The sequence below is a fragment of the Octopus sinensis genome, linkage group LG27 (genome assembly GCF_006345805.1).
Source record: "Octopus sinensis linkage group LG27, ASM634580v1, whole genome shotgun sequence".
NCBI lineage: Eukaryota > Metazoa > Mollusca > Cephalopoda > Octopoda > Octopodidae > Octopus > Octopus sinensis.
This window is the reverse complement of record NC_043023.1, coordinates 3,981,387-3,991,386: the sequence shown is the minus strand read 5'-3', so window position 1 is coordinate 3,991,386 and position 10,000 is coordinate 3,981,387. Positions and strand designations below refer to the sequence as shown.

Genomic DNA, 10,000 nt, shown 5'->3' with positions numbered 1-10,000 from the left:
TAGGAGTGAATATACACCTTATCTAATATCTATCTATCTGCCATGTTTGAGACAACTTTCGGGCCCGGACCTATGGACAACTTCCAGAGATCCCTGGCCTGGCAGTGCTACCCGTTCGGGATAAGCTCTATAGGCATGGCTCAAGAAACACGGGGTCAACCTGCCCGAGATGCGGTCAGAGCAACAAAACCGTTCTGCATGCAATCATGCAGTGTCCAACAATTTCCGACCTGTGGGCTTATGTCGAACAACTGCTGTCACGTGTGGGACGAGTCGGTTTATCAGCCGAGTCTATCGTCAATATTGTCACGCCTCCTTCCTTCAAATGGGAAGGAAGAGCTATTTTTATCATACTTGTGGCTATGGCGAAAGAATGTATCTGGTGGACACGCCTGAAAGGATTAGAGACAAACACTTTCCTCTCTGGTCAACCTCTCATCAACTTCTTCAAGTACCACTTGAAAAGGAAAGTGAGAGTAGAGAGGCACGTTTTGTCTAGTGAATGTTTTAAAAAAAGATGGGTGAATGTAGCAAGGATGGCACGTATGAATGACGAAACCACCTTGACCATGATCCTATGAACCGTAAAAATTAATACAGAGAATTGCTTATTTGTAAAAAAATATAACATGTGACTTCATTGACCGAGGTTACCGTGGTCTTTTCCGTAGGCTTTTCTTTCCATGGGTAAACCTCACCTGTCCCCCCCTTTACACTTTATATTGACATTTCTGCGATAACGATCCCTATTGATCGATTTTTTCTTTTTCCTTTTATTTTTATCCCCCACTTATTTTTTTTGCTTTCCTCTTTCTTTCCTTTTACGATCCCTTTTGATCGAAAACCAAAACCCCTTTTTTATCTCCAAAAAGAAAAGCTCTACCTTGTAATTTGTCCCGTCTGTGAGCAACCCCGTGTGGCTAATAAAGAAACATATCTGTCTATTTATCTATATATGAGCATTACAAAATATTTTAATGTTAAAATACAATAATAAAAAATGTGAAAACCACACCATGTTTTAACTTTATTCATCTGATATATATATGTATATGTATGATTGATTTTTTAGTTTCAGCTCATGAGCTGTGGCCATGCTGGGGCACCGCCATTTTAAAAATTATGGAAAGCTTCACGAATTTGCGTGTCATCCTTGTGCAGGGGCCATGCTAATCTTCTCTGTATCGTTCCAATTTTAGTATATGTACTGCCGAAGCAAGTACATATATATACATATATATTATATATATATATATATATATATATATTTTATTATGCGCACTTTTCAAGCCTAGCCAGGTTCATGGGCCCAGTTTCCCAGTTTCTGTGGTGTATATGTTCCCCCCAGCTGAATAGGACGCCAGTCCATCGCAGCGTTACTCAAGAAACAGGAAGAGAGAATGAGAGAAAGTTGGGACGAAAGAGTACAGCAGGGGTAGCCACCACCCCCTGAAGGAGCCTTGAGAAATTTTTAGGTGTTTTCACTCAATAAACACACACAACATCCAGTCTGAGAATCGAAACCGCGATCCTCCGACTGCAAGTCCGCTGCCCTAACCACTGGGCCATTGCGCCTCCATATATATATATATATATATTATATTATATATATATATATGCACACACACACATATACTTTGTTATATCTATCTCATCATCATTGTTTAACATCCGCCTTCCTACATACACACGCACATGTATTATATCCAGTGCACAACATCACATGTGGAAGCTATTTCATTGTGCAAACAAATCCATTAGTATATTGATGTTTAGTATGAGTCAAATGTTTTCATTTTAACGTCTCCAAGACAACAAAGACGACAGCAAGGAGGAGGGAAGAGGAGGAGGAGGAGGACAAAAAGGGGAAGAGGTGAAGGCTAGGTGGTGGATAGCCCATTGCTAAGGCTGTTTCAAAGACAGCATGTGGGGCTCTGTGTGTGTGTGTATGTGTGTGTGTATATATATATATATACACACACACACACACACACACAAACCATTGAGCCATGCGGTTTCACTGTGTACAGTGAAACCGCATGGCTCAATGATTAGAGCATTGGGCTCACCATCATGAGGAAATGAGTTCAATTCCTAGACAGGGCTGCGTGTTGTGTTCTTGAGCAAGACACTTTATTTCACGTTGCTCCAGTTCACTCAGCTGTAGAAATGAGTTGTGACATCACCAGTGCCAAGCTGTATCGGCCCCTTTGCCTTTCCCTTGGATAACATCAGTGGTATGGAGAGCAAGGAGGGACCTGGTATGCATGGGTCACTACTGGTCTTCTATAAACCAATTCACCCAGACTTGTGCATCAGAGGCTAACTTTCATGGTGAAATCCCATGATCATTCATGGCCAAAGGGGTGGAGGTCTTTACACTTTTATAAATATTATATATATCAAAATAAAAATCAAATGGAAATTGTAGTTAAGATACCTGTGCCGGTGACACATTAGAAACACCGTCCAAACGTGACACGTAAAAGCACCAACCGATCGTGGCCATTGTTTAACATCCGTTTTCCATGCTAGCATGGATGGTTTGGACGGTTTGACCGGGGTCTGGGAAGCCAGGAGGCTGCACCAGGCTCCAATCTTGATCTGGCAGAGTTTCTACAGCTCAATGCCCTTCCTAATGCCAACCACTCTGAGAGTGTAGTGGGTGCTTTTTACGTGCCACCGGCAGGGGCCAGTCAGGTGGTACTGGCATTGGCCACATTCGGATAGTACTTTTTACGTACTTTTTACACACACATATATATACATATATACATACGCAGGGTGCGTAAGGTATTTGAGGACATATCTTTTTTTGGTCATTGCTGCATTTTTTGCTAACTCTATATAATCTTTGTTTCAGAAAATAATAATGGCAGACTCTCAGCTTACTCAAGAAATGAAGAGACATGCTGTTATTGTGATTATAAAGGCTGAGCATAATGATATAGAAATATCTTGGTTTTTAAAAGTTGCCAGGTCTTTTGTCTGCAATGTTTGTAAAGAGCTAGAGACAGAAGATGGAAACATATCACCAGTATCGAAGCATAAAAAGCATTCTAAACACTCTGATATCATCAGAACACCTGAATTTATCCAGCAAGTTCAACTGACCTTTGATTACAATCCCAGAAAGTCCATGAGTTCAATTGCAAAAGATCTCCATGTGTCAGAAGGAACAGTCAGAAATCTTGTCTACGAAGACATCAGATAAAGTCTTATAAGATGAGGAAAGGTCAATTTGTAAGAAAAGGCAAAAGAAAATCACTACATCAGATCTAAATGGCTCTTAAACAAACTGAAAAATCCAGCAGAAGAAGATATGATTTGGTTTTTCACAAACGAGAAAAACTTCGACCAAGATAAAAAAGTTAACAGAAGAAATGACAGATGGTTATGTGCAGACCCTCCTGAAGTTCCAAGTGTTATGCATACAAAATGTCCTGCAACTGTCATGTGATGCCTCCTTATGTCTTTCCACAAGGCCTTAGAGTTACTTCTGCAGCCTACATAGAGATCTTGGAAATAGTTAAGTCCTGGATAGACAGTGTATGCAATGGAAGGCTATATGTGTTTCAGTAAGATTCTGCATTATCACACATGGCTCTAGTAACACAGGAATGGATGGCTGAAAATTTTCATGATCACATAACCACTAACATTTGGCCTCCCAATTCCCCAGATCTCAATCCATTGGACTATTACATGTGGAGCGTTGTTATGAGAGAGGCCAATGAACAAACCCATCACACCAAAGACACTTTGAAAGCTGCCATAGTCAGAGTAATGTCCAAAATGAACCAGGACCACTTGATTCGAGCATGTAGATGATTTAGATCTCATGTAGAAGCAGTTGTTGAAGATGAAGGTGGCTTTATTGAATAACATTATAGGAAAGCATTTTTTTTATAAATAAAATTATGTTTTATTAATAAATATAAATCTATCCTCAAATATCTTACACACCCTATATATGTGTGTGTGTGTGTATATATTTATATTCGTCTCTGTTGCGTTCACATTCCTGTCTTCTACCAAGAAATCTAATGCCCACAGCTTAGTTTTTTCCTTGGGGCTGGCTGAGTTGGAGCAAATATCAGAATTAATCAGCCGAAATTTGCCATGATGATTCGGTTTCTGACTGAAGATTGAAGGCTTCGAATGACTTGTCTGTTTTCCGTGTTCGTCACTTCGTGTATTTCACGTTCTTTATATATAAATTTTTATTCTTATATTTATATATATATATACAGATGAGATCCAGAGATTCTCTGTATAGGAGACAGTAGTGCTCAAAAGATTCAAACATAGACCCCAATGTCTTTGCAAGGGATCATTCCACAAGGTAATGAAAGGCTAAAAGAGGGACCAAGCTGAGCAGGTATAGAGGCAGTTAAGCGTATAAACAAATCAGACACATCAAATATATTTAATGTATCTAATTTGTTTATCTGCATAACTGCCACTCTCTCTCTCTCTTCTCTCTCTCTCTCTCTCTCTCTCTCTCTCTCTCTCTCTCTTATATTCTTTTATTTGTTTCAGTCATATGACTGCGGCCATACTGGAGCACCATCGACCCCCAAGACTTATTCTTTGTAAGCCTAGTACTTATTCTATTGGTCTCTTTTGCCAAACTGCTAAGTTACTGGGACACAGATACACCAACATCGGTTGTCAAGCGATGGTGGAGGGGACAAACAGACACACAAACACATCATCATCGTTTAACGTCCGCTTTCCATGCTAGCAGACAATTTGACTGAGGACTGGCAAACCAGATGGCTGCACCAAGCTCCAATCTTGATCTGGCAGAGTTTCTACAGCTGGATGCCCTTCCTAATGCCAACCACTCCGAGAGTGTAGTGGGTGCTTTTACATGCAACCGGCACAAGGGCCAGTCAGGCGGTACTGATGTATAAATATATTACGGGTTTCTTTCAGTTTCCATCTACCAAACCTACTCACAAGGCTTTGGTCAGAAAACAGTTATCCAGGGTGCCACACAGTGGGACTGAACCCAGAACCATGTGGTTGGTAATCAAGCTAATAATGTTAATGTCTGGTCATAGAGTCACCAATGGCTTCACATCCACATAGGCTATAGCCTATGTGGCACTAGTCCAAAGACAAATATAACTCTTCACCTCTGGTCACTATGTCCAGACATTAACTTTATTACTTTAATATTTTACTGCTCTGTGCTTTTGACGATAGATACCTGGTAGTATGTCATACCACTGAAAGAATAACAGGTGTCATACATTTAAGATGGTATGGTGTGATTGTAATGCAGATTTGGTAGATGGTTCAGCCAGGTGAAAGGACCGAGATCCTTGGTTATGTATCTAGCATTTACATGTGTGAATGGAGAGAGGAGAGAGAGAGAGGAAGAGAGAGAGACGGACAGACAGACAAATAGATAGAAAGACAGAAAAATAAAGAGATAGACAGACAGACAAATAGATAGATAGACAGACAGACAGACAGACAGACAGACAGACAGACAGATAAGTAGGTAGGAAATTATGACGAACTGCATGACATGCAGTTTATGAAATAATTTCTAATTCTCTAGACATTTACTCTTTTATAAAACACACACAAATATGTGTGTGTATGTGTGTATATATATATATATATATATATATATAAAATTTAGAGGACTGACCACTAAAAGTGGACAGCCTGTATGCTAGATATAGACGTCAAAAGAATGTTCTCAAGAAAAAACTTTCGGTTTATTGCTGAGTTTTTTCTTGAGAACACATTCTCAAAATGGCGATTTTGATGTCTATATCTAGCATATAGGCTGTCCACTTTTAGTGGTCAGTCCTCTAAGTTTTGTATGTAACACAATTTTTAATCTTTGGATTTTTAAAAAATATGCTTGGCCACTGGTTTTAATTGATTAATATCAATTTCTACCCTTATTAAATTTTAATTTATATATATATATACACTGGGCTTCTTTCAGTTTCCATCTACCAAACTTACAAGGTTTTAGCCAGCCCGAGTCTGTAGTAGTAGAAGACACTTGCCCAAGATGCCATGCAGTGGGACTGAACCCAGAAGCGTGTGGCTGGAAAGTAAGCTTCTTACCACAAAACCAATTTAATATAAACACACACACACTTGTATAGAGAGAGAAACAGAGAGATATAGATAGATACATACATACATACATATACATACACACATAATATATGTATACATGCATTGACACATACACACACAAATTCACTACATACCTATAAAAAATCCATTATATGCAATTACAAGCAGTAATCTAATAAAATTAGTCGCCTATGAATCCTAAGTCGTCAATACACACTGTTGATAGGCCAAGTTACTGAAGTATTTGTCCTGAGATGACATCTGTAATACATGAGCTCAGTTAAAAACAATAATTATCAGTCATCCTCCTCCTCATCATCATCATCGTTTAACATCTGTTTCTCCATGCTAGCATGGGTTGGATGGTTTGACCGGGGTCTGGGAAGCCAGGAGGCTACACCAGGCTCCAGTCTGATCTGGCAGTGTTTCTACAGCTGGATGCCCTTCCAAATCCAACCACTCTGTGAGTGTAGTGGGTGCTTTTTACATGCCACCGGCACAGGGGCCAAAGGAGGCTGGCAAATGGCCATGATCCATTGGTGCTTTTTACATGTCACCAGCACAGAAGCCAGCCAAAACAGCACTGGCATTGGTGGTCTACCTCCACCCCGGATTCCTTCAACTGTTTGGGAGTGGCACTTCTTCACACATCTCTCCTCATCCATCCGCAGTACATGAATGATACCAACACAAACGACTCTCTTGCATGCCACATCCGATGCTTCTAATATCCTACATTTCTCTCAGGGTGCTTACACTCTATTGTGCATTCACACTGACATTACACATCCAGCGGATCATGCTAGCTTCATTTCTTTCGAGCCTATGCATGTCCTCTGCAGTCACAGCCCATGTTTCACTACCATGAAGCATGGCAGTTCGCACAAGAGGTGAAAATACATTACAACAGCCAGCAAGAGCGCAAGATCCATTTCAACCTTTATATGTCTCTTCCGTGGCATGTCCAAGCAGCTGGTCACATTTTGAGATGAGACTGCATTCTCTCTGATATAGGAAACAATGAATAAAATTCAATCGTCATCATCATCATTTAATGTCTGTTGTCCATGCTGGCATGGGTTGGACAGTTTGACTGAAGCTGGTAAGCTGCACCAGCTTCCAATCTGATTTGGCAGGGTTTCTATGGTTGGATGCCCTTCCTAACGCCAATCACTCCAAGAGTGTAATGGGTGCCTTTTACATACCTATTTCCTTACTACCCACAAGGGGCTAAACATAGAGGGGACAAACAAGGACAGACAAAGGGATTAAGTCGATTATAACAACCCCAGAGCGTAACTGGTACTTATTTAATCGACCCCGAAAGGATGAAAGGCAAAGTTGACCTCGGCGGAATTTGAACTTAGAACGTTGCGGCAGACGAATATCTGTTTCTTTACTACCCACAAGGGGCTAAACATAGAGGGGACAAACAAGGACAGAGAAACAGATTAAGTCGATTATATCGACCCCAGTGTGTAACTGATACTTAATTTATCGACCCCGAAAGGATGAAAGGCAAAGTCGACCTCGGCGGAATTTGAACTCAGAATGTAGCAGCAGACGAAATACCGCTAAGCATTTCGCCCAGCTCGCCACCTTAACATACCACCTTTTACATACCACCAGCACAGATACCAGTTACATGACACCAGCATTGGCCACGACTATAAAATTTTACTTGGGTTGATGGGTTTTCCCAAGCACAGCATATCGCCAAAGGCCTCAGTCACTTATCACTGCCTTCATGAGGCCCAATGTTTGAAGGGTGCGTTTTAGAGTCACTGGCACAGGTGACAGTTATGTGACACCGGCATCAACCACAACTACGATTTCACTCGCTCTGATGGGTTTTCCCAAGCACAGCATATCACCTAAAAATTTCGGTCACTTATCATTGCTGGTAAATAAATCAATTAAAATAGCTCAGTATGTATCATACTTAATATATACACAATGTCAATAAGGCCGCTAAATCTAAAACTTCTACCATGTATACTTTTAAGGAAAGAAGGAAAATTAATTTAAGAAAAAAATTAAATACAGACAGATTGGTAGACAGAAAGATAGATGGAGAGAAAGACAGAGAGCTAGATAGGTAGACAGACAGCTTGGTAGATGGATAGATAGGCAGCTAGATAGTCAGATAGACAAACAGCTTGATAGTTGGACAGACAGACAGCTAGACGGGTAGATGGGCAGACAGCTAGATAGACGGGTAGCTAGGCAGACATCTAGATAGATGGGCAGACAGCTAGATAGACGGGTAGATGGACAGACAGATAGATAGACGGGCAGATGGGCAGACAGATAGATAGACAGGTAGATGGGCAGACAGCTAGATAGACGGGCAGACAGATAGATAGACAGGTAGATGGGCAGACAGCTAGATAGACGGGCAGACAGATAGATAGACAGGTAGATGGGCGGGCAGATAGATAGACAGGTAGATGGACAGACAGCTAGATAGACGGGTAGATGGGCAGACAGATAGATAGACGGGCAGATGGGCAGACAGCTAGATAGACAGGTAGATAGGCAGACAGCTAGATGGGCAGACAGCTAGATAGACGGGTAGCTAGGCAGACATCTAGATAGATGGGTAGACAGATAGATAGACGGGAAGACGGCTAGACAGACGGGTAGATGGGCAGAGACAGACGGGTAGATGGGCAGACAGCTCGATAGACGGGTAGATGGGCAGACAGCTCGATAGACGGGTAGATGGGCAGACAGCTCGATAGACGGGTAGATGGGCAGACAGCTAGATAGACGGGTAGATGGGCAGACAGCTAGATAGACAGGTAGATGGGCAGAAAGCTAGATAGACGGGTAGATGGGCAGACAGCTGGGTAGATGGGCAGACAGCTCGATAGACGGGTAGATGGGCAGACAGTTAGATAGACGGGTAGATGGGCAGACAGCTGGGTAGATGGGCAGACAGCTCGATAGACGGGTAGATGGGCAGACAGCTAGATAGACGGGTAGATGGGCAGACAGCTAGATAGACGGGTAGATAGCTAGGTAGACGGGTAGATAGCTAGGTAGACGGGTAGATAGCTAGGTAGACGGGTAGATGGGCAGACAGCTAGATAGATGGACGGAGAGACAGATAGCTAGATACATAGATGGATGGATGGATGAATAGATAGACACACAGACAGACATAGATAGATAGAGACAGACAGACAGACAAAGACAAACGGGTAGAGAGAGGGAGAAAAGATTGCAATAATAAATTTATTAAAATTATCTTATACTTTATATAAAAACGGGGAGGGGTGAACAACAGTAAACATCATTATCTAACGTGTCCTTTATCTAAAATTATAAATTAAGCAATATTTGGCTGCTATTTTTAGCCAATCGGGAGTCTGCGTTGTCGTCTGTCTCATAGTATTAGTGTGATTAATAACAGAATAAGAGAATAGTGGCGTGAACGGGAATTGATGAATAATCGCTGCGATGACGTCATTTGGAGCAGTTCAGCAGCTGATTGACATTCGCCTCATGCCTTGCATTCAGCAGGGTCAGACAGCGACGTAGAGCACCGCCTGCTAGAAATAGCAGCCACATCTCAAAAATAGCCCACAAATAAAACGGGCTTTAGTCTTAAAAGGAAATGGAAGGACATGTTAAGATCATAACTGCCGTTCAAACCGAAAAGATTCCATGTTAGAAAATACTGTCCAATAAACACTACATGTTATAGTTTATATATATATACATATATATATATGTATATATACCGGAGTAAACACATAAATGTGAAACAAGGTGGAAAAAAAGAGTACTCAAATACCAGAGGTAGAGTAATATCCTTCATTTAAAGCAGCAGAAAATTCGGGAAACTCAGAGTAACAGGTTTTGTTGAATTTTCTGCTGC

At 41.2% G+C, this 10,000-nt stretch overlaps 1 protein-coding gene and 1 non-coding gene across 5 annotated transcripts in view; both read right to left on the bottom strand.

Annotated features, from left to right (window-relative positions):
• Window positions 1-10,000, bottom strand: part of LOC115225296 (short coiled-coil protein A) — a 46,058-nt gene that overhangs the window by 12,190 nt on the left and 23,868 nt on the right. The gene's annotated exons all lie outside the window — the stretch shown is intronic.
• Window positions 1,117-1,223, bottom strand: LOC115225520. The gene has a single exon (XR_003882946.1). It is a non-coding gene; the product is annotated as a U6 spliceosomal RNA (small nuclear RNA).